Here is a 27,860-nt window from a genome sequence, read left to right as displayed (position 1 = left end):
CCCAATGACATCAAAGCTGGGGTTTTCATTTCAGAACTATTTTACTTATTGGAACTTTCAGGCTGTATGACAGGCTATTGCTTCTTCAGCTCCGTTGTGTTTGTGGAATGGTTTGCAGAGAGTGGTGAGGGTTGGAGAGAGGATGTCTGCTCAGTGTGTGCAACAGGGCAGGGGACACAAAGCAAACACTATTTTTCCTGGGAGGATGGAAAGCTTGTAAAACCATTATCTTGACAATGCTGCTTTCTGCTGAAGTAGAATTCAAGGACTGCTCAGAGTCCAATTTAAAGCAGTTGCTGAGAATGGCTTTCCAGGGTGGCTTATATGCCAAGGCTCATAGGTGCCACGGCTTAAAAGGAACATTGTGATAATCCCTTTCGACCTCCTGAATGACACACACCATAAAATTTCATGCTGTCCTTTCTGTGCATAGGCCAGAAGCTTGTGGTTGAATGTTACCTGGAATAGATTTCAAGGTTTGAACTTGACCAGCATTGCAGGACCAAGTAATTTTCCTTGAATAAGCTGGGCCCAAACAGCATGAAAGTCACCAACATGTTGTCATTTGTCCTGTGAATTACGCAGAGTGGTGGTAATAGGGAAAATTGAGCGTTGCTGCTCAGGAATCATGTGTTTGTAGAGAAGGGAAGTAATTTCTGTAAATATTATTTTCTTTAAATGCAAAAGGTTTCAGACTAGATAAGATGACATAGTGGTTGAGCCATTTCTTCTGAAGTGATTTATGACTGTTTAGACAGCATTTAGCTCTTTGTGTATAGTATGGCTTATCAAAGTGTGTGCTGCTGTTGCAGACACACCCAGCTTTCAGAATTTGGGAAATATATCACAGTCACTTATTCTGTGGCTTGAAAACATAGTAATTAGGGCCTAGTCCAAAACTCATTGTTTCTAATTACAAAACAGGACTAATTATCAGTCTCTTAACCTTTCCTGACTTCCGCTATTAGAAAATGCTGCAAATAAAAAGTGATTAAGATTTTGGAGAATTTATGCTGTGGAGGATTAAGCAGTGCATTTTATTCTGTGGTGACTGGGATATTGGAGAGGTCACACACAGTGTTTTAGACAGGTAGGTCTTGCTTGGGGTCTGGCCCTTAGTGCTATCTGTGTTTCATCTTCCCATTCTTGTTTTAGGAGTCAGACCAATGTCAGTGATTCAAGGCTTGGAAAACTTCCATTCAAAAAAAAAAAAGTCTTGGGAAACTCCCTGTGTTGATTTGTGATTTAGAAGTACTTTGACTCTTGCCTGTCTGTATGCACCTGGAAAAGAAAAATTTCTCAGAGGCAGAGCATAGTTTAGTGTAGCTAAAAAAGTGAAATGAGCAGCCTAGAAAGGGAATGGCTGTGATGTGGGCAGGTGTTATCCTCCTAAATGGAGGGAGAAGCCAGGGAGTTGTTCTGGATCATGTCTGTGTGGTGCATTTCTCGTGAGCCTGCACTGAAAACACAGAGCTGTTGAAGGTTTCTTAGGTCATGAAAAGAGCCTGCTGCAGATTGAGCCGTGCCAGTGCTTGCACACATGGTAAACCCAGTGTGTGGTGTCTCACAACAGCTGTCAAAGACTGGTCGTCATACCCAGAGTCTCTAAACATCCTGTTTATCCTTGCAAGGAGGAACACTTGATTGAAAGATAAATACCAAAAAAAAAAAAAAAAAAAAAAAAAAAAAAAAAAAAAAAAAATCAACAACAAAACAAAACCCAACCCCAAGACCGGTGCTAGGAACAACATTTGCCCTTGGGCTAACAAACCTGAAAACAAAAGAAAATAAACATAGGATGGAGGCAAACACATTTCCACACAAGCCCAAATTCTAAAAGGGATTGAGGAGCTGAGCTTGTTTTGGCATGCTTGAGAAAGAAGAAGCCGTCTGGGTGCCAGGATTCTCAGGGCTCTGTATGTGTGCGTGTGCATCAGGGAAAGAGCACAGGAAGAAATGGGGTGTCTGTGGTGATGTGAGGGGGAAATAGCAGACATTGGAGCTGCCAGAATGCTTTATGCAGGGTCACCCTTGGGGCATAGCTTGCACATTTTATTTTTTTTTTTTAATTAAACATGCCAAGGAAAAATCTTCGAGTTGGCAGCAATATTTTTTTTCTTCTTCTCCCTCTGTTTGTTGTTCATTTGTCACTGCACTGGAGGTCTGTTTACTTTGCTCAAGAGAATGAGGGACCCAAGAGACACTGCTCTGCATGCAAAGTTTTTATGGAAGGGGCTAGAAGAAGAGAAGGGCAGGAACTTTCAAGCCTTTTGAAACAGAGGTGGGCTGTTTCTTTTGCTTCTTTGCCCAATGTATGTTGGGCCTGATGCTGCTACTGCTTGTGCAGATGTAGCTGGGTCCTGTTGTTAAGGGCTGATCAGGCAAATCTCTACAGGGTCTGTGTGAGGACGCCTAAGATGCTTCAAGACTTGATGTTGAATCTCTGAGTTGCTCTAACACTGTGGTGCTCCCACTCTGCCCATAGGATCTCTCCTGGTTGGTTGCTTTCAAACTGGAGACGATGCTCCTCTCTCCCAGCACCTCCCTGTTGACTCTTCTGGATGAAGTTTGGGATGAATTCATGAACGTGCCATTAAAATAATGTCATGGATGAAGCAAGGCAGCCCTTCATTCCAGGGATTTAGTGTTTTGAAGGGGACTTTTCCAGAGCTGTGTGGCAGCCTGCTGCTGCTGCTGCTGCTCTTTGTTGCTTTTTATGACTCAGTGAATTTCTGAATGCTTCAGTTTCTCCAGATGGGCTTAATAGTGATTGTGACCTGACTGGAGATCCAACAGAGGAGGGATAGTGGAGATCTGTGTTGCTTTTGCTTGCTAACATCTCAGTGGATGAGGCTGCTTTGTCTGGCTGGATCTTCTTCATATCTTACAATGCTGAAACAACTAGAAAAGAAACTAAGGAAGCTGCACAAGCAGGATGAATGCCTTTAGATTAACAGATGGGCACATCCCATATTTTTTGCAAGTACATTCTTCTAGGTTCTGGGCACTGAGAGCAGTGGCTTGTGGCCAGCAGAGTTCTGTGTGATGCAGGGCAAGGGAATGGCTAATGAAAGCAATGGATAATTCCACTGGAGCAGGCTTTAGAGCCAAGTGGTGTTCTGCCATTTGGAATTTTTCTTATCCTTTTTGACTGGTGAAAGAGGACAGGAGCTGACGAGTCTGCCTATAGCCTCAGTCTTGTGTTCAGAGCAGCTGTTTTCTGACCCAAGTCAGTTCTATTTGCCCTAATGTGTCCCAGAGCAGAGGTTTCAATCAACAGAAGGAGGTGACTCCTTTTATCTCCATGTTCCCTGCTTTAATTGATGGGAAAGCTGCTCAGCAATCCCAGGACATCTTTCTCTGTTGCAAACATTCCCTTAAATACTGGGACACACCATGTTGCTTTGGCCACTTTGTCTCCAAGAGAAGGGGGAATGAAGAAGCTGTGATTGTAGAAAGACCCCTTGTGAAAAGACACTGAAAAGCCTGTAAAATACTAATTCTAGAAGAGGGAGAAATGAGAAGAAATTATAATTAGAGATGGACTATGCAGAAGTCCCTTTATGATATATGGGAATGGGGACTGTCAGAAACAAAAAAGAAGACAAGATAGAAACTGACATAAAATGTTTTCACTCAACAGTGGGTTAGATTAGTGTTGTGCAATTCTTTGCCACAAAATATCAGGGCCAAGAACTTTGCTGGATGTGGACACACTGACTGTTTCTGTGGATAACCAAGATATCAGAGAGCTAATGGTAATATTAAAAGAACAAGAGTTTTGGGAAGTTGTCGGTGCCACATGCGTCAAGGCACAAGCTGACTCCAGCAGATGGAGATGGGGATAGGAAGAGACTTTCTTATTTCGGAAGTGAAATAGTCTGTGAGCTGCCTCTTGCAGGGTTTCTTTTTCTGACCTTTGGATCAGCCTCTGTTGTGTTGCAGAATCCCAGCCGAGATGGAGCTTGGGAAAGACATCAGGCTTGGCAGCTGTCTCAGCTACAGTACATCCAGTTATGTGGTAGACCCTGTGGGGAGGTAGAGCACCCTTCTGCATTCTTCAGCTGCCAGTTGTGAATGTCATGATTTCCCCCTGCCCCCAAAAAGAAACTTGTTTCTGTGGCCTGGGAATCGAGAGAGTGAACTCCCAAATTGGGTTCAGCTGAGCTTGGGTCAATTCCATAACATCTTTCTGCCTTCATTTTGTGTCATAGAAATTATCTAGTGGTGATCACTCTCCTCTGGACCCCTCTTGTCTTTCTGGCTAAGATCTAGGTGTCCTTAGTGAAAAGGGCCCCTCCTTTCCTTCTTTGGTAGAGTATGACACACTACACAAAATATTGATGTACTGAGGTCAAAAGCTGGTTTCATAATTTGCTTTTTTTAAAAAGTCACTCTTTTAGCTATCTGGAAAAAGTACCAGAGGAACTTTGAACACCTTAGCTGTAGGGCTGTGCTGTTCAGCATTAACTTCTCAGTAAAAGAGCTGGTTTGTTTTTATTGTATTTTCTTTTCACTGCTTTTAATAGCTATAAACAACCTCTGTGTGGAGCATATCTTGAAACTTTTGACCAGCTGGGTGAGAGGCCTTCATATCAATTTCAAGCCTGTGGAGAAGAGAGCATAACAGGTCCCTGACTGCTCCAGCCACTTCCTGCCTGCCAAGGAATGCTGGAAACAGAGGTCATTATTGCACAAGTAATTAAAGGTTCATCAGCCCTACCTCTCTGATTGCTTAAGGCCATTGTAGTAAGGGACAAATACTCCTGCTTGCCCACTGTTATTTGTTTTCTGCTTGCTGTTTTTCTTGGCTTGAGAAGAGGAATCATGAAGACTCTTGAGTAGGATCTGGGAGTGCTGTGGTCTAATGCATTTGGCTGTGGCCCTGGGTATGTTGTGGATCACTCTAGTACTGAGAAATAGAGTGCCTTCAGGGCCCCCTCTCTTCCTGCTTCTCCCCAAGATCCAGACACCAGAGAAATGGCTCTCAAAAAGCAGGCTCATGCTGCCCAGGCCCTGGCACGGGGTGGGCAAAGAAGCCCAGGCTGGGGGAGGTCTGTAGAGCTCTGAATAGCTGAAGTGCATCCTATTCTCATATTAGCAGACATGGGGATTTTACTCCATCTGAGCTGGACTCCAAAAATGTGAGACTGACTTATAACAGGAGGGTTTCCTATGAATTTTGTTAAAGGGATTAATTTCTCTTTCCGTGGTTTGAACTCTGAAGTTCACATTTTTTGTATGTTTTCTCTCCATTACAGTATGCAAGAAATTACTTTGTCTTTTAAATAGACACTGAGACTCACTTATGAGCAGGGGCCTCTTGAAAATAAAAAGAAAAAGAAGTAAGTACCAAATATTTTGTATCTTTGACAGAATCACAGGAGCAGAATCACAGGGCAGACTGAGCAATGCACCCTTTAACCATCTGTCCCTCAAGATCTGGAGAGTGTTATCTGTGAGGAGCACAGCCCACAGACATGGAAAGTCATGTTGTTGTCCTCCAGTTTTTCTTCTGTTGTTGAATGATTGTCAGCACTACCAAAAGAAATGAGCCCCCATTGTGCTGAATCTTCTTGTGCTTCAAGAGCAGTGGAAGAAACACCTGAGAATAAAAAGAGAGCTGGTTTTTGGCCCCTTTGGTCCAGTAACATTGTGAATGAGCCTCACAGTATGGCTGGTACAGGGTGGGGATTTCTTTTCCTCCTGGAAGTGTACAAGGGGATTGAGCTTGGACTGCACCCCAAAAGCCCCCTTGTTGGTGAAGACATTTTGCCCTTGAGAGCCCAGCTTCAGGGGCTTGGCTGTAGCTCAGGAACAGCTTGAAGGGCACGTGTTGGGTGGGCAGATGGGGCGGGTGATGGAGATGATCTGCTGGAGAAGGAGAAGTGTGAATGAGAAGGGGAGTGACAAAAGGGCAGCCATGTGGTTGACCCTGTAAAAGTGGAGGAGGGGAAGAACTCATCTCAAAAGGAGCAAGGAACCAGCAGCAGAATTGCCTGGAATATGAGTCTGAGGCAGAAAAGGCTTGGTGCAATGATCAGACCTGAGGTTACTCTACGTGTGTCTGCAGGGGAGTCAAATAACTCCTTGCTCAGTCTGCAGGGGCTGTCTAATCAACAGTCCTGTGCCAGTCTCAGCCCAGGATGCTCCGAGGTAACACTAATCCTGCTGCAGAGCAGAGGGGTGTCTCCAGAGGTCCCAGGGGCACCGCATCTCCACACGTGAACGCAGCCCCCAGTGTGGCAGCCTTATGAGAGACACTGTGTAATGGCCTGTTTTGAATTTGTATTTCATTTGCCTCCCATATGGGATCAGTTTTTCCCTTTTCTTTATTTTTTTTTAATAGCGTTTTTCCTAGTCATAATAATCAGTGTTTCCCTGCCTTCTCCCCTTCATTTTTCACAGCTGGCTTTGATTGGTTTCAGTCCTGCAGATGCTCCTTCGGACCCAGAAGAAGGGGCAAAGGTTCTTTTCCTTTTTCAGTGCGCGGCAGCCAGAGGGCTGGGGGAGGCTGGTGCTCCTGGACTGGCCCACTCTTTGCTGTAGCCCCAGCCAGCCTCTTGTGCATCTGGTGAGCTTTGCCAAATTGCAGGATAATTTCTCTGCCAAAGGCCTGGGGAAGATCACAAGCAGTTGAGGGCGTGCATGCCCCTTCTCTTGTGCCGTTCAAAAACAACTGTTCCTGCAAGCAAGAGGGGCAGGATCCCCAAACGCCTCGTGCTCCCAGGCTGTGAGTACAAAGGGCCAGAGTGCATCTGCAGAGAGTGTGCCAGCACTGACTCACACCTCTGGGTCTGGGAGCCATCAGGCTTACAGCAACTGCAGCCCCACGTGTGTGACCATGGTTCTATGGGGTGTGATCAACCTGCACAGCCCTGTGTTGTGTTCCACCAACAGGAGCACCATGCACAGCACCCCCAGTGTGTGAATTGGCATGGGGGAAAAAAAATAGTTATTGGATGGGCAGGCAGGCTTCCCTGATTATTTTAGAGTGTGAGTCAAACACAAATCGCATGGTAGAAAGGAGAAACTTCCCTTGGAGGCAACTTAATCCTCAGCTGCCTGATGTGGGGTTTCTAGCAACTTCCTTCAAAGCAGCTTGTGCTGGTCACTGTCAGAGATGGACAGTTGAGTTAACAGTCATTCAGCTGATCTGTTATGGCTATTCCTGCATTCCAGGCACCATCCAAGAGAATGAGACACAGCATTGCACAAGACCAAAAGAAAGTAAATGTTTACAGGCACAATGCACATTTCAGCTTGTTACATGTTCCTGAGCAGTGAAAGAAATGAAACAATAATTAAAACAGGTCCCAAGTCTCAGTGTGTATCTTGGCTCACAGCACTGTCCTCTTGGAGTGCTGCCTCTGCCTCTCTCTGATCCCAGCCTGAGCAGTACCACTGGGCCATAGCATCCAGGTCAAGGTCTTTCCAGTTACTCCAAGCACATCCCCTTTCTGAGAACTGCAAGAGCCTTTTGGTGAGGTGATTTTATGGTTTGTGACGGAGTTGGGTGCTTGATGCTTTCCCAGCACCCAGTCATGCTGGGATCTCCCAGGAGATGTTTGCCTTGAGTGTCCAAAGTGTCAGGGTAAGGGAAGTTATAGATAGATTTATTCCCATGGGAGAAGGGCAGAGAAAGTAGAGGAGCACAAGAGAGGTGGACATTTAAGTAATTTGTTCCCTGAATGATCCCTTTTTAACGGTCCAGCTTGTCTTTGTGTGCACTCAGGGAAGAAATGAGGGTGCAACGAAGCTAATGTAGTGAAGGGCTGTGTTGGCAGATCTGACAGCAGTGCCAGCTGGACAGCAGCTACCTCTGCTCTCCTGCTCTGAGCACAGGGCTCGTCACAGCACAGCTGGAAGGACAGGGTGTCTCCTGGCTGTGAGTCAGGTGGGTGCAGGAGAGAAGATGTCCTCTGCTCTGCTGCTGTCTTCCCAAGGAGAAAAGTAGAGGGCCAGGTGGGGGGAGTTTTTTTGCATGAAAGGGTGAAGCAATGGAGTCTTTCTCTTGAGAACAAGGAAATGGGGTGAGCATGAAGGGATGACTGAAAGACCCTCTCCCCCAGAGTTGCTCTGTGCTTGATGGTGTCTCCTGCCAAGCTGAGAAGCTCTTGCAGCATCGTGTGGCCTTGACACCAAGACAACTTTTGTCACCCTGCAAGTCAGTTCCTGGCAAGGAAAAAGGCCTTTTTAGTAATGATCAGCCCACCATGCACATGGCACAGAGAGACAGACCTCCCTCCATGCGTGCATTGCCCTGGGCTCAGGCATAGACTCGGTATCCACATATGAGCAATATCTGTAGCTGCTGACTCACTCACATCACTTTTCTTGGTTCTCTCATTTCAGCAGTGAGCTGGCCAGATATTATTCATTTTATTTGAGATGTCTGCTGAAGGTATAAATGTCTAGGCTTCTTATAAGGAACAGATGAAGTCCGAAAGGCACAAGGTAAATGTGCAACAGACTGTCTAAGAGCACGCCTAAGCACTGACTAGGGCCCATACTTCAGGCAGAACAAATGTCCACAGCCATTGCTGAGTCTGCAAATAGGTTGGATTTGTTGTTTCGTTTGCCACATAAAGGGTACTTTTAAGAGGTGGCAGCTACGTGGTCCCATGTTTTATGTGACTGAATTAAAGACTTTGTCGTTGGGGGAAATGCTGACTTTTCTGTAAGGTAGGTTACAACCTGCTTCTATGCAGTGTCCTGTTACACCTTTTCTCTATCCTTGGGAAAACCAGGCTTTATTTTAGACTTGCCAGACCATTCTGAAGGCAAATGACAGTACTTGAATGAAGTCAGAGGAGGGAAGAAAATAGCTCTTCAGTCACTAAGTTATGAAAAATTATTTGGATTTAGGCATCTGATATTTGTGTTCATTCTACTCAGAAGCAACTTATCACCAGCTCCTCAAAGTTTTTGCGTCGTTAAATCTCCTCATTAACTTGTATAGTGACTACTGTTGAGGAGAATACAAAAATCTGTGCACCATTATAAACCCCTCACTCACTCTTACAGAACATGTAGGGAATCTAGCCTGGGAGTTAAGGTCCCAGAACTAGTCCTGTCACCAGTGATGGGAAGTTTCCGTGGATATAGTACACAGCAAAACAGATGGGAATGATGACATTTCTCTAACTGAGAACTATCCAAAACCTTCCAGTAAAGATTATCTGCTTTGGTCTTACTGGGGTAGTAAAGGCCTGTGTTTGTAAAGCGGAAGAGCCAGCTTTTCAGAAGTCTGTTTTTTTACAGAATGCTTGACACACAAGCCATAATTCTGGGATTCTGGTTCCCTTGTTAAGTCCTCCTGCTTTCAGATTCTTGGAGCTAATTTTCATTGACAATAGGAACATTCCTTGAAAAATGCTGATGTAATGAAGTACGTGCTACTTGAGATTAAAAGATTTATTCAGTGACTCCTTTGTGAAACTTTTGCAAAGTGTCTTAACATTTTTATGTTTCTCTAACTGCCAACAAAATCTCATTGCACCACACAGTTTGCAACATTAGTCAGATTTTGACACAGGCTCACGCAAGAGGCAGTTTTCACAGTCAGGAATCATAAAATGTTAAAGAAATTGCCATTATTTGAAAAGTAGACACAGTTTAGTGAAGCAGATGGACTTTCTAACAGTGACTTAGGAGGTCTGTAGCACAGCTGTGTTGACACGGATTATAGACAATCAAAATTGTATATAAAGTGCATGCCTTAGTTTTAGTTTTAAGCATATTGCTAACATTTAATGAACTGTGTAACCTTATATGGTTTATGTATTTTTGTACTGTAGCTGCAATTTATGCTAAGGCCTTGACTAAACCTTCCCAGAAATCTGTATTGCTATTTGTAATGCAGGCACACAGACTGAGAGTGCCAATAAGCCTTTGATTGAATCTTGATTAATGTAAATACGTTAAGCCTGTAGGTGCCATTCCAGCCCAGGGAGCTTCTTGCAGCTTTTAACCATGTCCACATCAGAGTTAGAGCCCCTTTGCTTCAGATAATTTCCAAAGACCATCTGAAGAATGTTTGGACTTGCTTGTGAAGGATCAGGGATAGAGACATTTTCTGAAGCCCCTGGCTGACTTGTTTGCAACACCATCCCAATAAAAATTAAGCCCTCAGACACAAACTTAGGAAAGGGAAGAAGAAAACAGAATTCTGATATATTTCACAACTGTACTCTGATCCCAGGAGAAAGATTGGGTAAGAAACACTGATCTTTCTTACATATCTGTCTGCAAAGTTTTCAGTAGTCCTCTTTTACTAGTGAGCTCTCCTGGATTAGGTGAGAAAGGTGCCTAATTGCTTCAGTGGGGTTAATTGGTTAATTGATTCTCATCTAAGCAACAGAAAGGGGATGTAGGAGCACAGCATTTAACCAAGAGAAAAACGGGATGTGTGGAGGGAGAAGGAAGGCACCATGAAGCGTGGGAAGTTGCAGTGGGATCTAGATGGCTGAGATGGATCAAAGCACTGAGTTATCCTTCTGGCTCTGGTGCTTGATAACCTCTGGTGCCTTTATTACCTGTTTTGATAGCAAAATTTGCAGATCTTCGTTTGCCAAGGAAAAGTGCTGAACACACATATGTGTATGGAATGGGACAAGGCAGCTCCAGCATGGGGGCCAGCTTCTTCCAAGGAAAATCTTTGTGGGAATAACCTTCCTGATCTACACTGCTGTCAATACTTGCTTGGTAGGGATTGTGCCGCTGAGCAAACACTGACTGCGAAGGCGTGTGATGAGAAAGAGGAATGGCTGAAAGGAAACATCCCTCCTGGTATGGTAATGCTCTTCAGTGTCTTCTCCTTGTGTATGGCCTCTTCAAGTAAAGATAAGCATGCAGGTGGGACCTATATGCAAAATAAGTTATTTGTATCTCCTCCCACACCTTGCTCTCTAGACTCCATGGCTGTGGTAGTGCCCCTACGAGTCTGCCCTCATCATGAAGGGAAGGATTTTGATCTGTGATTCCCTGATTTTACCTGTGGACAATTCCACCTCTTTATGTAGTGTCTTGTAAGGCACTAATAGCAAAGAGTGTGTGGGTTTTCTCTCTTTTTTTCTTTTTTCTTTTTTTTTTTAATCCAGTCTTCCCTTCCTTCAATCTTTATTTTGTTTCAGCTGTCCTATTACATGTTGTTGGAGCCCAGGAGCCAGGGAGAGCCCAATTTGTTGCTTGACTTCTCAAGAATTGCAGAATAGGCTGTGCAACAGGAACCTGTCTGTTTTTAAAATATCTGGCCTGTCTGGATCACAGTTACACCTGCTGGTATATTTTCTGTACCATCAATTTTTTTGCTGTTTTCTATGGTTTACTGTACATTTCTCTGCTTTCTTTTTCTTTTTTCTTCCTATACTCCAGCTATTCTTGCAACGCATGCAAAAAAGTGAGCAAAAATTATTGCAGGACTTGATGTGGCTACATGGCTATTTTGCTGCAAATATTTTCAAAATAAAAATATTTAATATTAAAAAAAAATCCTGTCCGCCTTTGAAACTCCAGTGTTTTGATTTGTGTTTCCTATAAAATCATGTGTCTTCAGCCAGTGTTAACAGATTAATTATTGTCTTAAGTGGCAGAAGAAAAAAATGATGGAACCATATCTCCCTCTAACACCTGAGTTCTGGAGGTCAAGAGAGATGTCATACCTGCAGCTGTGTCCCTGTGGTCCCAGATTTTAATTTTTAATGGAAATATTATGTCCCAGTCTCAGCAAACAAGCCAGATAGTGAATTGTGATAAATTTTCTATATCTTTCCCTTGCCAGCATTTGCTGGGGTTCTGACTCTGCACTTTGGAGGACCACCTCGATTGTTTTTGGTTTTGCTCTGCAGGTCTGTCCTTTTTATTTTGAGGAGAGTGGGAAAAAAATAAAATAGAGACACATACCAACAGCCTTAGAGTTTGGCAAAGCTGCTGCTGCTGCAGCTGGAAAGGTATCTGATCATACTTGGTTAATAGTCTAGCAGAGCTTGCTCAATGTGCCCCAGCTCCTCCCAAATGTTCAGTCCATGGCATGGTGTGGGCTAGGGAACAATACTTTTGAGGCCCTAATGTGTAGTAGCATTGCAGCTTGTGCTAGGGATCCTTAAAAACCAGTCATCCCTGGATCAGGTGGGTTTTAACAGTAACACACAAATAGCAGAGAGTGGATGAGCTGAGTCGTCCTGCACGTGATCTCTTCTCTGCCTTTCCTGCCCTGTTCAGCGTAACTGGAGAATTTGATCTGATCTCCTCTGTGGCCTATAAAATCATAATAAGAGCTTTAGTGACGCCTCTCTAATTAAAGTTGAATTGAATTTTGTGCTTCAAGCATGACTTAAACATTCATTACTCATGAAAAATTATACCATATCCTCTCCAACTTATGCCAAGCATTCTTTGAGTACCAAATGAGAATTTTGTAAGATTTTTTTTTATTTCTTGCTTTTGCAGTAGGAATTAAAAAGGGATCTAATATGCAATCCGTGCATACAAGGACAAATGTTAAAACCAGTTTGCCTTAAGCCATTAAGAAAATGTATCTCCAAACCTTCTCTCACTGTGCTATCTGTCCACCTCCTGGATTTAACTCCAGGCTTATTGACTCTGATGGGAGGACTCCCAGATACTCCACTAACTTTGATTGCATTGTCCTTCTGCCATTCAGCTTTCCTTTGCTGCTGTGGAAAGAACTGCTCTAATTTCCTAGTTCAAGTCCAAATTTGAGACTGAAATTGCTGTGTGAGCTTTATACTCATTATAAGTACCCAAAAGGAGCCTGGAAACCCACGCTGTTTGATTCAGAGATGGACAGTGATACGGTTGGCAGCAGGCACAAGTTCCAAAAATAGCAATTTCTGTTAGATATTAGGAAAAACATGCCTGCCACTTCAAGGATTGTGGAACACAAGAGTAGGAGCCCACAGACAATGTGGGATTGATATCCTTGGGGATATTCTGAACCTGAATGGGCAAGGTCTAGCACAAACACTTCTCAGCTGGCCCTGTTTCAAACAGGATATAGGACTGGACAATTTCAAGAGGTCATTTGTGACTTGGCATGGTCTCTGATACTAAGATGTACCACTTTTTGGGGTGTAGAGGATGAATCTGCTGAGACCACAAATAGTCCTTAATTGCAAAGTTGTACCAGATTCAGATTGGTTGACAAGCGTGAGCACTGGAAGGATGTGAGGGAAAGAAAATAGATAAGCAGTTTTTGACTTGTGTTTGAAAAGCCTACAGTTTAGGGGTGAAAGATTGATTAAAAAAAGTAAATATATTGTCTGTGAATTTCCTTTTGCAGAAGATGTGTCTACTGGAAGAACCTTTAGCAGTGAAAAAGGACTGAAACATCGAGTAGGACTCTTCAGGCTGAGATACAGTGAAGATGCAGCCCAAATGACCTTGGTAAAGTGCTGTGGGGGAGGCTGTTCTTATGTCCTTTCTTTTTCCCATGCACATGCCTGTCCCTGATGAGTTTGTGATCTGACTATGGGGACAGGGAATAGAGACGAAAGAGTAAAAGGTGTGCTCTTGGCTGAAAATATAAAACCCATGAAAACTGCTCACCTGTGTTTCTCTGTTCAGGGGAAGTGTGGAAGGAACTTCCCTGGCAGTGCCAAGTGGACTTAGATGCAGAAGAGGACCAAGATATCAAGATATACATGAATTAAGCATGGCTGAGAAAATGCAGGGTTAATCTGCAAACCTAAAGGATTCATTTATTCCCATTATTTCTCTTAATTGATTTCATGCTTACTCTGTGCCTTTCTTGCATTTGTTCTCTCCTTTAAAAAGAAAAACTTGTAAAGTTTTCTAGTGACCTGAAAGACTCTTAATTTTTTTTTTTTTCTTTAAAGAAAACAGTCTGCAGAATAATCTTCTCTTCTAGGGAAACAAATGTCATCTTCAGAATAAAACATGCATACACGAGGAAATTCCATTGAAGAGGGGAAAAAAGCTTGCTTGGCTTGGGCCCCTTTCAGCATGATCTGACATACAGTATGTTATCCTCAGATGATCTGTTATTATCTTCCTCCCCCTGAGCCACGTGTCAGTGACCATATGTGTGTGAGCAGCTGAAACTGTCCTTTGAACAGTTTCTGACAGCATGGGCAATTGGACAGCAGGCTGGGGTTGGGTGCAGTACCTGTCCAAGTGGCTGACCAGCTCTGTCACCCCAGGTAAGTGACTCCAAGTCCCTGTTCCCTTTCCCAGCCTTTTTCTGTTAGATGTGATCCCTGTGAGCACCTCTGCCCACTGCAGCGTGGTGCCAGCGTGGCTCCAGCCCTTGGAGAGCTGTGGCTGTGTCAGTGTGACACCAGAGCTGAGCCAAGTGGCTCAGGATGCTGGCTGGGCTGGGCTCTGGGCCATGTGGATGTGGCTCTTCTTGCTCTTCAGAGTAATCTGGTCTCTCCACACAGGCCTCTGCCACTGCAGATGGATGTCCCAGCTTGTCTGGAGTCAGCTCAGGGAATCTCAGTGAGGAATTGCTGCTCCTGTGAGCTGAGCATGTGAATCCCTGGTGGCCAGAAGGTGGTAGGTGATTCTCCTGAGCTGTTTATTTCTTGGCTTTGTCTTCCAGACACATACATATGCTAGGCTTAATGCATCTGGACTCATCTCTTCCACACTGGCATAGCAGTGAGCAACATCAGGAATGTCACTTACCTTCACCCTTGTCATCACCATAAGTCATACCTGAAATTTCTCTCTATGCCCATTTTGTAAACTTTGTTTAAATAGAGAGCAGCTGCACAAAAACATTGTCCTGTGTAGATGGTTAGCAACAAAGGCAGTGGAATGACAGCAATTGGTTCTAGCCAGACATTTGTCTAGTCATCTTTTGGTAAAAGGGGTGTGTTAAGTCATGATCAGAAAAGTCATAGCTGCTGTCACCTAAAATCTACTAAAAATGATTAATAGCCAAGTGGGAGTGTTTAGTGTTTTTTGTTGAGCCCACATCTATATCCCTCAGAAGCCATTGTTTTTACTAAAACCAAATTATAATAACTTTGCAATGCTGCGTGTGCATATAAAATACTCAGCCTGGGAATGGTTTGTGTCTATTCTTTGAAGAAGGCTCTCAGCTCTGCAATGTACAGCAGTTTCCTCACCTTCAACTGGGAAATGACTTGTGTGGAGTTACATTTATGAAGGCACTTACTTCTTCATGGACTTCCATCAGCTGCCAACAAGATACAGCCAAACTTCTCATGCTGGTGAGGTGTTTCCCTGATGGCTGCAGGCCATGTTGGTCTTTCCCAGACACTTTTGTTAGTTTCTTTCTTCAGAGCAGACCTTAGAAACAGGCCCAGTAAGATCTCTGCAATTTATTCAGCAATTAAAATGTACTGGATTTTATGCTAGTAAATTAGCTGGAAGGACAATTCGGCATTTTTAACAAGTGGCAAAAATGCCTTGGATACTGGATCACTTTTATTGGTGTGGCTTGCACACAGCATTTTCCAAAAAACAAATAAAATAATTTACTGCCACTGTTGCATGGTTGTTTTGGTTCAGGAATAATTGCTGTCCGCTGCTTTCAGGGAAAGATCTGAGAGTTGTGCAAAAATTTATACTGCTCTGTGCTGCTGCCTTTAAAGCAATATAACCTGTTTCCATGATGCAGTAACACCAGTATTTCACTGAGAGTAAAGCATGGTCTGTGTGTGCTTGGGATGCCATCTTCATACTGGAGACACATCTACAGCAGGGTATGCAGCATGCAGAGACCTTTCCACTCCAGACCAGGCACTGGTTAGAATTGACCTATACAAAAACTTTCATCTGTTAAGTGGAAGTTATTATTTAAGAACTCAGTTAGACCCGTGAGTAACACTCTGTGGATGAATCAGGAAATGGTTCAGGTCAAATGGACCCTGCAGACCCTGCTCAGATCAGTCTTTGCCCTGAAGTACATGTGAACTTCTGCATTAAGTGGTATTTGAATTAATGGTTAGATCATAATACATGTGACCATGTTTGAACCTACCTGGAAAAACAAGGGGGACAAAAAACCACATCAAATTTCAAAGGTTTTTGGCCTGTTCAGCTTTGTACCTATATTATGCTTTCATTGTGCTGGGACTCCAGTGCAGTTGGCTTTGCTTTGGAGCGAGGAAAGCAGTTAAAAATTTGTCTGCAATGTGTGTGTTGGGACTCTGAGGTTTAGCATTCCCCATGGACAAGGGCTGCCAGACAGAGCTAAGAGCAGAGTTGCCCAGTTCAGTGAGGACAGAGACCATCTGGGCAGGGGAGGTGACTGTTTGTGGCATGCCAGAGATGCAAGGGAAAAGCCCTCTGTGGCACAACTCCATCTGCTTTTACTTATTTCTTCCTTTCATATTCCACAGAGCTTTGGTTGGTGTTTGCTGTTCTTGTTGTCTGGACCTTCCTCTAGGCTTTTTAGGCACTGGAGATGCCCCTCCCTTGGTGTTTGGGGATGCTCCTCTCCCTCTAGCTGGGAGCATGGCATGTTTCACCCACTTTGACTGGGGATGGGACCCTGCAGCTCTACCAGGGACTGGCATTTCATCCTTTCCCCAGGAGAGCAGCCATGCTGCCTCTGCATTTTGGTGTGCCTGGGCAGGGGACATCACTCCCAAAACTAAAAGCTCTGTGGCTTGCTCTTGCTGTGCCTTCTGCAGGATTCTGGTCCAGCGTAATGCTCTTCCACTTGTATTTCAGGGATCTCCCTCCTCTTCAGTTTCATGAGTCACTTGTGGAAGCTGTGTGTTCCTCACGTTTCAGTACCACTGCTTTGGGGTCCTGTACAGGTTCCACTGAAACCTGTGGAGTGCTCTACATGGATGGAAGTGTTTTCCTTTGACAGCAGTAGGGTGAGTCAGGCATTCGAGCAGCAGAGCCTGTCAAGGGAGAGCTGGTGGGTGCTTCTGCAAAATAGGAATGTCTGCATGCTTTGGTGAAGTGAGGAGAGACCGACAAGAGGGTTGAAACATTTTTGTAATGAATACTAAAGGTCTTCCCCAGACACCAGCTCCCTCATCTGGGATGAGGAGACCCTCTAGGAATGAGGAAGTTCTCACAGATTGCCAGAAGCAGAGCTGAAATGTGAACAGCAGCCTGTTTTTAATCAAGGTCTCACACGCACTCTGGCTCAGCTGCTCTTGCAGGATGCAGAAACTGCCTTCCACTGTGATGCCTTTTGGGTGGGCTGTTGGAGGCAAAGGCTATTCAGTAGCTCCTGCTCTTTGTGGGCCAAAAGTTCTTGCTCACACTGTGGTCTTCACTGGACCACCCTCCATCCCATGCCATGTTTTCCTGGAGTGGGTATTGATTACCTGCTCCGTGTTTCTGAAGTGGAGGGTGTCCACTGCCTGGGCTTAGAAAGGCAGGTGAGACTTCCAGGAATCTGAAAACTCTTGCTGTATATGATCTCTTTATGGGTTTCTCTTTTGTGATGGACAACCCCACTTTGTTCAAAGCTCTCCACACAGGTGAGGTTGTCCTAAATCTTTGATTGTGTTGCTTTCCTCCAGATTATTTCCTGTCAATGTACATCTTTTTGGAGTTCACTGTCCTGAGACTAGATGAACACTCTGGCTGGGGCCTTGCCAGGTGGAGCAGAACAGAAGGGCACATGTTTTACAGGCTGGAGTCAGGCTGTTTGTACTACCCAGGACAACATTTGTCTTTTGTCTATAGTCATGAGACATGGCTGACCCCTATGGAGCTTGCAGTCCATCTCAAAGCTCTCCATAATGTTCTGAGGAATTGTGGACAGGTTTTCCCTATCCTTATCTGTACTGAATGGGGTCCAATTTTTTTCAGACATTTTCCCCGCTGTCAAGATCAGAATTCAAGCCTGTCTTCAGGCAGCTCTTCCCAGCTACATAGCAGCTGTGTATTTTACAAGCGTGCAATCTATCTAATGGCTCAAGTTGTTAGAGAAAACTTTGAAGAAATCTGGACTCACAACAAACACAGTACAGCTCTGCTGGGTTAATCCCTCCATTTTGACAGTGACCCATCGATAGTTAGCATCCAAGTATCATATTTCTAGTCACTTTTGCATCTGCTCTGTGAAAGTTTATTTGAGACCATTTATTTCATCTCTTAGGAGGATGTTATGCATCTGAAGCTTTATAAGTCAAGACATGTAATGGTCTCTCTGCTATCCATGCGGTCTGTCATAGAGGGAAATTAGCTTAGCTGGATCCAAATTAGTTCTGATTAAATCCATATTAGCCAAAGACTTTGCTTTGTTATCTTCTGTGCTTATGAATACTTTGTGGTATTTATTCATTATTTATTTATATTTCAGACTTTTTCTCCTGGGAACTGTAGCTAACCTGACTTCTCTTCCCTTTGCAATCCACAAGCTTATTTAATTTTAGGCATAAAGTTTGCTTTGCTCTCTCTGTCATGCACCCCAGACATCCTTGATAAGAAACAAATAGGTGATTGCTAATTGTTTCAGCCAGTCCTATAAATCCTGTGAGTTAAAGTTCATCCACTCTTGCTTCTTCCCCATTTTAGGGAAAGGTACTACCTCTCTGCCATGGGTTTTAGCTGTGCTTCTTGTACCTGTCTGAAGGTAACTGCTGCTAGTAGACCATGCATGTTTCAGTGGATGCAGAGTGGGGGAAAGTTGCATGAAAAGTTCCATGAAGGGGGGTGCAGTGCAGCTCCTTGTCACAGTGTGGATGTCAGGCAGCTCCAAGAGACTGAAAAACCTCTCTTGGAGCAAAGTGTATGTAAACAGGGAGTTGCAGCCTCTTCTTCCAGGCTGGAATGCAGTAAGTAAATGGGGCAATGCAGGCTGGAGGGAAAACCTGTAGCAGCCTTTTAGTTGGAGGTGCTTACACATGGTAATGGCATGGGAGGCTGTCTAGGGCTCTTGCTCCAGTCTGGAGAGGGAAGTTGAGGCCTGAGAGTGCAGACTTGGGGGTGAACAGACAGAGCTGACTTCAATGTCTCTTACAGCAAAGCAGCCCTGGCTTTTCTGTGTGAGAGACTGTCCCTAGTTTTGGTCTGCCTGGGCACTTCTCTGATTGCTGCAGTGATCAGAGGTTCTGTCTAGCCTGGAAGTCTTGATTGGAGCCCCTGGTCAGAAGGAGTGGGAGAGCACTGGGACAGCAAAGAAGCACCTCCTTTGACTTGTCTTGCTTGTTTGAATTGATCAGCAGTTCCCCACCTCATTTGTTATCCAAGTCATGATGGCTGGAGCCAGATCTTTTATTCATCAGGGGATGAATAAAAGGGCCAAAAACTGGATCTAAAAGGAATGAAGAGACATCTACAGAGCTCCTTCTCAAAAGGTTGTCTGGGGGTTTGCACCACACCCACTCTTTTAAGAGCTGGAATAATATATACCCTGTCAGGCTGTAAATCAAAGGCCAGCACAAAGAAAATCCTACCACACACATTTCTTTTTGTAGATGTAAGAACTTTTGGCCTCTTTCTTGCCTTCTTCCTTGCTCTTCTATGCAGCTGGCGATTTTGGGCTCTCCTCTTTGCCTCCACTGCCACATCCCAAAGCTGTCACTACCTTTGCTGTGGCTGGGCAGAGAACAGCTCCAGGGGTAAGGTGTAGGATGGCCTTTGTGGCTGAAGGCCTACAATTCTTTCTTGGGAGTTTCAGACCCATCCCCAGGCTCAATTCTAGTGTTTGGCCTGTTTCCAAAGCTCGTGGGGAAGGTCCAGAAATGTGGTTGTTGCAAAGCTGAGGGCCAGATAAGCAAAATAAAGAGATAACCATTTAGGAAAAAAAAAATAGAAAACAACTCAGTTCCCTGATTAATTTTGCTCTGGGAATCCCTGTAGTCTTAGGTTTCTAGGCCTGGCCTTGTTTCCACTTCATCCTCCCTCTCTGAAGAGGCTTTTTGTCTTTAATTGCAACTATAAATAAATCATCATAGCCAGAAGTAGTATTTTTCCAAGTCTTCAACTCCAGTGGCCAAACCCTTCAGTTTCCAGGAATTTGTTTCACCTTACCCAGAACTTGCGACAAAGAAGCGAAAACCACATTCTGCCTGTATAATGTTAGCTCCAGTCTAGAGGAGTTTTCCTCTGGGTATTTCTGTCCTGGATTCAGAGCTGACCTGTAAAATAGGATGAAGACCAGCTCATTAGCACCTGCCTGGACCAGTTGCACCCAAAGCTTCCAGGCAGCCCTGTGGGTGTGTTCAGGCCTCTCTGCACCTCTTCCCTGTGGGCATATCCTCAGGAAGCTGACAAACATTGGCCATACGGAACAAGCCACAACAAATCAACTGGGCTGCCGAAGAACCCTGCCCTTGTGCTGCCTGTGTGTGAGCACACGGACCTACAGGTAAATTTAGTTTCTTACCCACTGTTAACTAAGGTGATAATGGGGGGAAGCAGTGAAAAAAAAAAAAAAGAGGGTGCAGTCACAGCCCAGATGCAAAAATATCCAGGTGGTCTTGAACATCTTTTGGATAGCACACACTGGTCTATGCTGCTCTGGTTATCTGTACCAACACAGGTGAGTCAAAATGTGAGTGAGCTCTTCATTTGGCAGTGCAGAGTGCTCTGGACTGTGGCAGAAGTCAGCTAGCCTCAAAGAGCTTGTCCCAGAGGGGACAAACAATCCTTCCTTGGGACTGAAACAAGTCAAAAAGGAGCTCAGAGCTCAGTTTTCAGTGCATGAAGGTCAGTTAAATGATCCAGGAGCTGCCCTCACAATGCTGCTGAAGCTCTGCTCTTAGGTTGGCCTTCCCCAGCCCAGAGGAGAGTGGTGGATACTGTGGACCAGACACAACCCAGCTGGGAGTGAGAGAGGAGACTGAAATCTTTTTGTGTGGTAGGTGAGTGTTTAGATACCTTCAGGGCAAACTGGACTGATACCAGTCATAATACATTTTCTTTCCTGCTGGTGGAATACTTCATCATTGATGCACAGAGTTTGCCTGCTTGTGTAAATAAGTATTTAAGTAAAGAGGGAGCGAGACTAGAAGTGAAAACTGCCTTGTAAGGATAGCATATTAGTCTTTGTTTCAGCCTAATTCCCTCATTGTCACAGGAACATATGTGATGGTGGTAGTCATCCTTGTGGATTGTCTGCTTGTTCTTCAGAGATCATTAAACACAATTACAGGAAAAGAGATCTTTGTTTCTGAGCAACACTCAGCTTTTATATAAGTGTTCCACATTTTCTTCAGAATGCTTTACCAATTGTAACTAATTTTAACCGTTTGGTTGGCATGAATATAAGACAGCCCTTTTCTGCCAAGTGATTCTCATTTGTTTTCATGGGAATTGAGTGTCTGGGTCCTTAAGTCACCTTTAAATATGCCAGCCTCAGGTCATGTTTGCTTCATGTAGCTTTCTTGCTGTTTAGTGTCTCAGGGTGAAAATCCTCCCCTTTTGGATACAGATGGTAAATTCCTAGGGGCCTCTGTGAGGGCTGGATTTCTCATGTCTAAATGGAGAGAGGCTCTGTATTAATGAAACCCATCTACTTTCCCCAGCTCTGCTGATGGTCTCCTAGTTGATTGTGGACAAGTAGCTGCTCCTCCATGGACCTCAGCTGGCCCATGTGTGAGGAGGTGTGGGACTTCCTTCCCCGGCCAAGGGGCTTTCAGAGCCAAGAGGAAGATGTGTTTTGGAAGGACTGGGCTTGGCAGCACAATAAAAAGGAAGAAAATAGGGAGTTTCAGAGCCAGAAGTGAGGGAGGCATGGTCTGGGCAGGGACTGGGTGAGCAGCATCAGCAGCAGCTGGGGTCTAACTCAAGATTTGTCCTGCAGCTTACATATGTCCAGGCATGGACTTGTTGCCTGTATTCCTTTGTAAAGTACCTCTCCGAGCCACAGGGTTCTAGTGATCATAGTGTTGTCCAACAAAGGCCCCTGTTTAGATGTGGGCTTTCTAAGCTAGTTGATGCTATGAAAAAATAATAATAAAAAGGTATTAAAACTCTGGTAAGGCAAAGAGAGGCAGGGCAGAACTGGCTGGAAAGTGGAAAATATTTCCCATGATGAATTATTAACAAAGAGAAATGTGTTCCTGTGCTTTGAAATTTCTGCAGCAATTTTTTTTACCATCAGAAATGCTAAAGCCTAAAAGAAATTAAGTTAAACAGAAATAAATAAGATCTTAAGCAGCTCCTGCCTCCAGGAAATGAGCTCCTCCATCTCTCTTTTCTATGAAAATATGTATTTAGAAAATAAACTGTTTTTCTGTTTGAAATTAAACTATCAAATATAAAAGGTTGACCAACTCTAGGAAAGTCTGGTCTTGTGCTTAAGGCACTGATTTTGGACCGAGAGACCTGGGTTTAATTTCCACTTCTGCTACAAACTTTTCCTGTGTGACCTTGGGCTAATCCTTTAATCTCACTTTGCCTCTGTTCCTCATCTGTCAGATGAGGCTATGACTTCCCCACCTCACAGGGGTGTTATGAGAGTAAACACATCCTCCGTGCCCTGCGCCTCACCTTCCAGCCCGCTCCTCTCCTGGGGCAGGGGGAAGGGAGGGATACGGTCCCCGCTTTGGGAGCCACTGAGGTTGCTCCCTCCATGGCCATCGGATGGACTGGTGAAGGCAAGGCTGGGTAGGACCCCCAGCAGGTCCTAAGTGTCCTTGGAGAGCGAGAGACGAGGGAAGAAAAACACTAAGCACGCGTGAACTGTGGAAAGGAGAAATTTGTTGTTTTCGGTCTTGTTTTGGTTTGTTTTTTCCTACTACTTCCCTGTGCTTTTTTCCACCCCTCAAGCCAGCACTCACAAAGTGTCCGTAGCACTCTAACAGCATAATACCCGGCCCCGTGTAGGGCTGGCTGCTTCCTGAATTAGTCTACATTTGCAGCAATTACCTTCTTTCCTTTCTAGCCAAATGTTTCTCTGAGCCTGAGGCCCAGCTAATTTTTTTTGTCAGCTCTGGTTGCGCTGGGCGGCCCTCCCTTCCATACGGGAAATATAGAGATGCCATTCAGGCACCTCTAATCCCGCTTTCACTGCTGCACTCATTAAAACATTCCTTTATTTATTTTAATTTTATTCTCTCCTCCCCACCACCTTTTCTAAACAACCACTTGTATTATGCTTTTAATTGCCTTTAGATTTCCCTGGTGTAACTTCTCCGGCGTCCGCATAGCCGTAGGCAGAGCAGGCAGTGCTGGGAGCCTTGCACATGGTCTGTGGGCTCGCTATTGACTCAGTGGCGTGCTGTGAGTGAGTCAAAGATCCATGGGGATCGCTGGGGGTGGACAAAAGGGCGGTAGGATCGAAAGCAGGGCTGGAGGGGGGACGAGGGGGAAAAGCCAGTGAGACAAACATGCACCGCGCTCCCTGCGTGTTGGTGGAGCATCTTCCCTCGGCACAAGGGACTGCTGTGGATGGGGAAGCTGGGCTGCCCTGCCAGGCTTGGGGGGCAGCAGTGTCTGCATCATGGCTCTGTGAGCACAAGCTGTAATGTGGCCTTATACAGGCGTGACTTCATCTGTTTCCATAAGATTGCTTTCTCCCTCTCTCTTTCTTTGGCTGGTAATTGAGAAACGCATGAGCTCACCTCCTAGGAGCGGGAAATGAGAACCGCAAGAGGAAACGAGCTGGAAAGTATACATGGGCCGGAAAAAAAATATAGATTAGGTGGGGGGGAAGTCAGAGATGTTATGGAGAAGAAAAGGGATTCCTCCTGTGTGGGGTCATTGCCATACAGGGCTCACAGCATCTTCCTCTGCACTGCAGGCAAGGGCAGGGCTGGGGCAGTCCTGTTGACATCTGTGCAACTGTGCTTGTCTTGAGAGTATTTTCTGGGCACAAGGGGCTCAGAGGCAGGGTGAAAAGATGGCCCAACATGATGGTGGTACCTTTTGTGTAGTTTCTTGACACAAACACAACCTTTTGCTCATTAGGGCAGCTTATGGGACCTACTAGCAAGGAGGAGTGTAGCCCAGGTGTAAATGGGAGCAGAGGATGAACTCACACAGGTGTGGGGCTTTAAAGTGCTTGATGGAGAAGGGGTAGGAGGAAGGAATGGTGTTTTAAGTGGAGTTAATCACCTGAGTGAGTTCTCTGGGCTGGCAGATCTCAGGATGAGGGCTGCAGGGTGCTGGGAGTACTGCTCAGTCAGGCCATGCTCTCTGCTGTTGGATCTTGCTTGCATGCAGGTAAGCAATGTCCATTGTCAGCATACCATCTCTTTGTTTCTTGTCTCTGTTCTTACCTAAATCAACCTTCAGGATTAGGAGACAATGCCTCTGGAGGTAGGCTCTTCTCAGTTTGGCTTCCACTTGATTCCTTGTGGGCTTTTTGCTTTTGAAATGGAGACAGGTGATAGAGGAGGTGGTTTAAAGTGGTCAGATAGGCAAGGAGAGCCTTGCTGCCTTGTTCATTCAGTACCTTAAATTTCTTCCCTGGTGCCCAATTTTCTCTTTCATCATGTGTCCTCTGCTTGCTTTTACTCCCTGTACTAAGGATGTCTCACACCTTTCCCCTCTGCTGCCGTTGAGGTGAAGTTTGGGAAGAGACCAGCTGTCCTCTCAGGGTTAGCTCTTGAACCTGAAGGACTTGTTCTTTAGTTGATGAGCCCTAATATCATGTCACCTGTCAGGGGGTCCTGTCCACAGAGGGATGTAAAATGACCACTGCTAATTATCTCTAGAAAGCGGAGCTGTTGGGAGTCCTACACGCAGCCAGGTGCAGCTGAGGGAGGGAGGAAGCTAATGAACCAACTGCAGGAGCTGTGGGGAGTTTGCAGCACGTCCTGTTGATGCAGAAGGCTGTTGTGATTCTCCCAAGGTGGTCTGAGTGGCTTGGAGCTTTGTAAATTAGTTCTCTTTTCTTGATCTACGTGGTCTTGATTTCAAAGTCTAAATGAAGACAGGTCAGAGTTTAGGACCAGCTGTAGTGGGCATATATATCCATTTCTTTTGACCTGTTCCATCTCTTTATGGTGATTCAGGAATTTTTATTTTTTTTTTTGTGTACACCAAAGGAACTTCTAGCTGACGGGAAGCCTGTGCAATGTATTAGGGCTTAGAAGATCTGTGCTGGCACAAGTGGGGACCCCATATACGTTATACACTATTTGTGTTTCCACTGGATTTTTTCCCCCTTCTCTTCCTTCTCTTCATGTTTCTTTTTTTTTTTTTTCACAGTTTTTCCTAAGTGAAATACTAATGCAGTAATGTTCAAACCCACAATGTTTGAATGGCCTCTAAATCAGGCAAAACAAGCTTGCCCAACCCTAGTTGAACAGACAGGAGTCATTTCTAATCCATGCACACTATGTTCATTTTGGCCTAATAAATACATTTCTGTCCTAGACCACGAGCGCTGGGGGACCTTGGAAAGTTTGACGTTAGCAGGAGAGGGGCAGGTGACCAGGGGAGAAGAGGAGAGACTGGATTGGCACCCACGATTCCTCTAGATGTCTAATAGGAAAGGACATATATCCCAATCTGGTGTTGTGTGCAAAGAAACCCATGTTGGGGATTCAATAAGAATCAAGTTCCTTGGATGTCACTCTTGTTTTTCAAATGCTTATTTTTGACTGGGAAAACCCAGCAGGTACTGAAACTACAGCAGCTTGGGGTCTCTGAGAACTAATTGAGGATGGAGTGGGTTATGACCCAGTTTTAGGTCTTGGAGCACAGGTCTCACTTGGGTCTGAGTGCTTGTATCTTTAATAGAGAGTATCTAAGCACCAGCAAAATTGTTGCCTTCCGTGCATGTCACCCTTGCTGTAAGGAGTGAATGTTTTTTGTTAAGTGGAGGTTTTTGGGAGTCTGAAAAGGATGAAAGTATATGGACTACCTTTACTTCCCTAAATACAGACACTGTTGTAATAAGGCTTGTAGCTGTGGCTCATATCCATGGCTGATCTTAGAGGAGGCTCACGGCCCTGACAAAGCTGTGCATCCCCATCCTTGTGTGTGCACACTTAAACTGACCCATGGATGCCACCAGTACTTCTGGTGTTTGCTGCTCTGCTTCGTGCAGGTTGCTTGGAAGGTCTGTGGCCCAGACCTTGCAGTCATCTTTCCTGCTGTTAACCTGGGAGCGGGCCATGAAAAAGACAAATTATTCTGGCAGTGGGAGATCCCTTCTGACTGACATCTATCCCATGGAGAGAGCAGGCTGTGCATCTGGTGTGGCACAGGAGTGCTGTGAGCTCACGTTCACACCTGACTGTGGAGCATTATTAATCCAATTGCGGAGCCACGGAGGGGTTGGGGTACACATTGGTTTGCTGCTATGGGGGGAATGCTGCTTTGCCTATCCTAAAGGGTTCAGCCCTGATCACAAAAAGTGTTTTCTAGGCTTCTGATGCTTTAATTCTAGCTATCCTGCTCTCCAAGAAAGAAACTAAAGGTCTCTGTCTCCCTTGACTGGGAAGCTGCCATGGGTCAGTTGTTGCTGTTCAGCTCTTTATCCAGTGGTGACTTGTTTGTGGGACTTGTTCTGGAGACAGTATGTTGGTGTGTCCTTAACGTCAGTCAGGAAAAATAGTTTCACTCTGGAGGTGTTTTCTCCAATGGCCTGGAGGAAGCAAACACAGCTTTAGAGTAGGGTGCAGGTCTGTGGTGTAGCCACTACTTGGTGTGACCAGGTCTAGACTGATGATGAACTTAATTGTCTCTGTCTGGGCTCATCGTGAAACACCCAAACTTTTCGGTGAAGCACAGCAAATCATAGAATGGCCTAAAATAAATATTTATTTCTGCCTTCCATGCCTGTTTGCCCTGCCTTTCTACCTCTGGGCTTTAGAATATGATTCAGAACCTGTTTGCCTGGCATTTTACATCTTTGCTTTTCTAACCAATGTCTCAGTGCTCTTGGTTTTGCCCTGCTTTCCTCCTCTTCCCAGCCTGGCATGTCCATGTTTTTTTTTTTTGTCAGGCCTTTTGACTGGAAAAAGCAGGCTGTGCCTTCTCCCTTACACACCTGCCCTCATCTGTGTTGGCCACTCTGGTATTTTAATTTCTTTTTCATTGGCCCATTGCACACGTGTTGATTGGCTTCGCAGCTGAGGTCAAGGAATTTCCATGTCGTACTTGGAGAGAGGGTTTCCCCTTCACAGTCACTGCCTCAACCAGGTACTGGTTCATGTAGAAATAGCTTGGCAGCTCTTGGAAACAGGTCTGTGTGAAATAATATTGTCTCTTTGAGGTCAGGAAAAAAATGCCCTTTTATACAGTCATGCATACACTCTTAAAAAGAATTCCACAAAGCTTGGTCTGTTCTCCACCTCACCCTCTCCTCCTGCCTTACCTTTTTCCTAAAACACTGGAGAATCCAGTCTGACGGCACTGAGCATACAGCATGTACTGTGCCTTTTGAAATGTTGGCTGCACATGAAAGCCTTGCTTAACACTGGACTCTGTTGCTTTATTATGTTGTGTGCGCGGTATGTTGGTGGTGGGGTTCCCCATGGGGTGGGGAAGGAGGGTGGGTGGGATTGGGAATAGGAGGTGTGGAGAAAAGCAGCTGGAGCAATGGGTGATGTGTGCTGGGGTTGCTGTGCTGGGGCTCCTGCTTCCCATGCTGGAAAGGGAAGCCAGGAACAGGCAGCTGATGTCAAAGCTTGTGCAAGTAACCATGGCACTATTTGTGTGTTTTGCATCATTGTTGATTTTATTTCTGGTTGTGATACTCTGTGCTTCCTGGGAGAAGGGTAGGTGGAGGGGAATACTTGGGAAAGGTGGAAAAATGTCCAACTACCCCAGGACTATAGGGCAAATTCTTACCCATCTGCTGTTTCCAATGCTGGAGTGGCAAGAGCAGTGCCTTTGGGGATGGATGGTCTCATTCCAGGACTATGACTGCTGCTTGATGTGTATGTGCTGGTACATCCACTGCCATAAATCTGTGTGATTGCTTGCCTGGTGTCACATTTCCAGTTTAGGCCCATACCTGGCTAGGCATCCAC

General features: G+C 45.0%; 2 long non-coding RNA genes across 3 annotated transcripts in view; both read left to right on the top strand.

The window, feature by feature from the left end:
* The first annotated feature begins 11,697 nt into the window (after positions 1-11,697).
* Positions 11,698-27,860, top strand: part of LOC143694340 (uncharacterized) — a 183,083-nt gene continuing 166,920 nt past the window's right edge. The window contains exons 1-2 of the long non-coding RNA XR_013182732.1: positions 11,698-11,951; positions 13,304-14,001. This is a non-coding gene — a long non-coding RNA (uncharacterized LOC143694340). The remainder of the gene's footprint in view (positions 11,952-13,303; positions 14,002-27,860) is intronic.
* The window catches only part of LOC143694339 (uncharacterized), a 153,349-nt gene continuing 139,585 nt past the window's right edge, over positions 14,097-27,860 (top strand). For both annotated transcript variants that reach the window (XR_013182730.1, XR_013182731.1), the window contains exons 1-2: positions 14,097-14,183; positions 14,424-14,538. This is a non-coding gene — a long non-coding RNA (uncharacterized LOC143694339). The remainder of the gene's footprint in view (positions 14,184-14,423; positions 14,539-27,860) is intronic.

The sequence above is a fragment of the Agelaius phoeniceus genome, chromosome 6, assembly GCF_051311805.1.
Source record: "Agelaius phoeniceus isolate bAgePho1 chromosome 6, bAgePho1.hap1, whole genome shotgun sequence".
NCBI lineage: Eukaryota > Metazoa > Chordata > Aves > Passeriformes > Icteridae > Agelaius > Agelaius phoeniceus.
The sequence above is the reverse complement of the archived record's forward strand: the minus strand, read 5'-3'. Positions and strand labels throughout refer to the sequence as shown.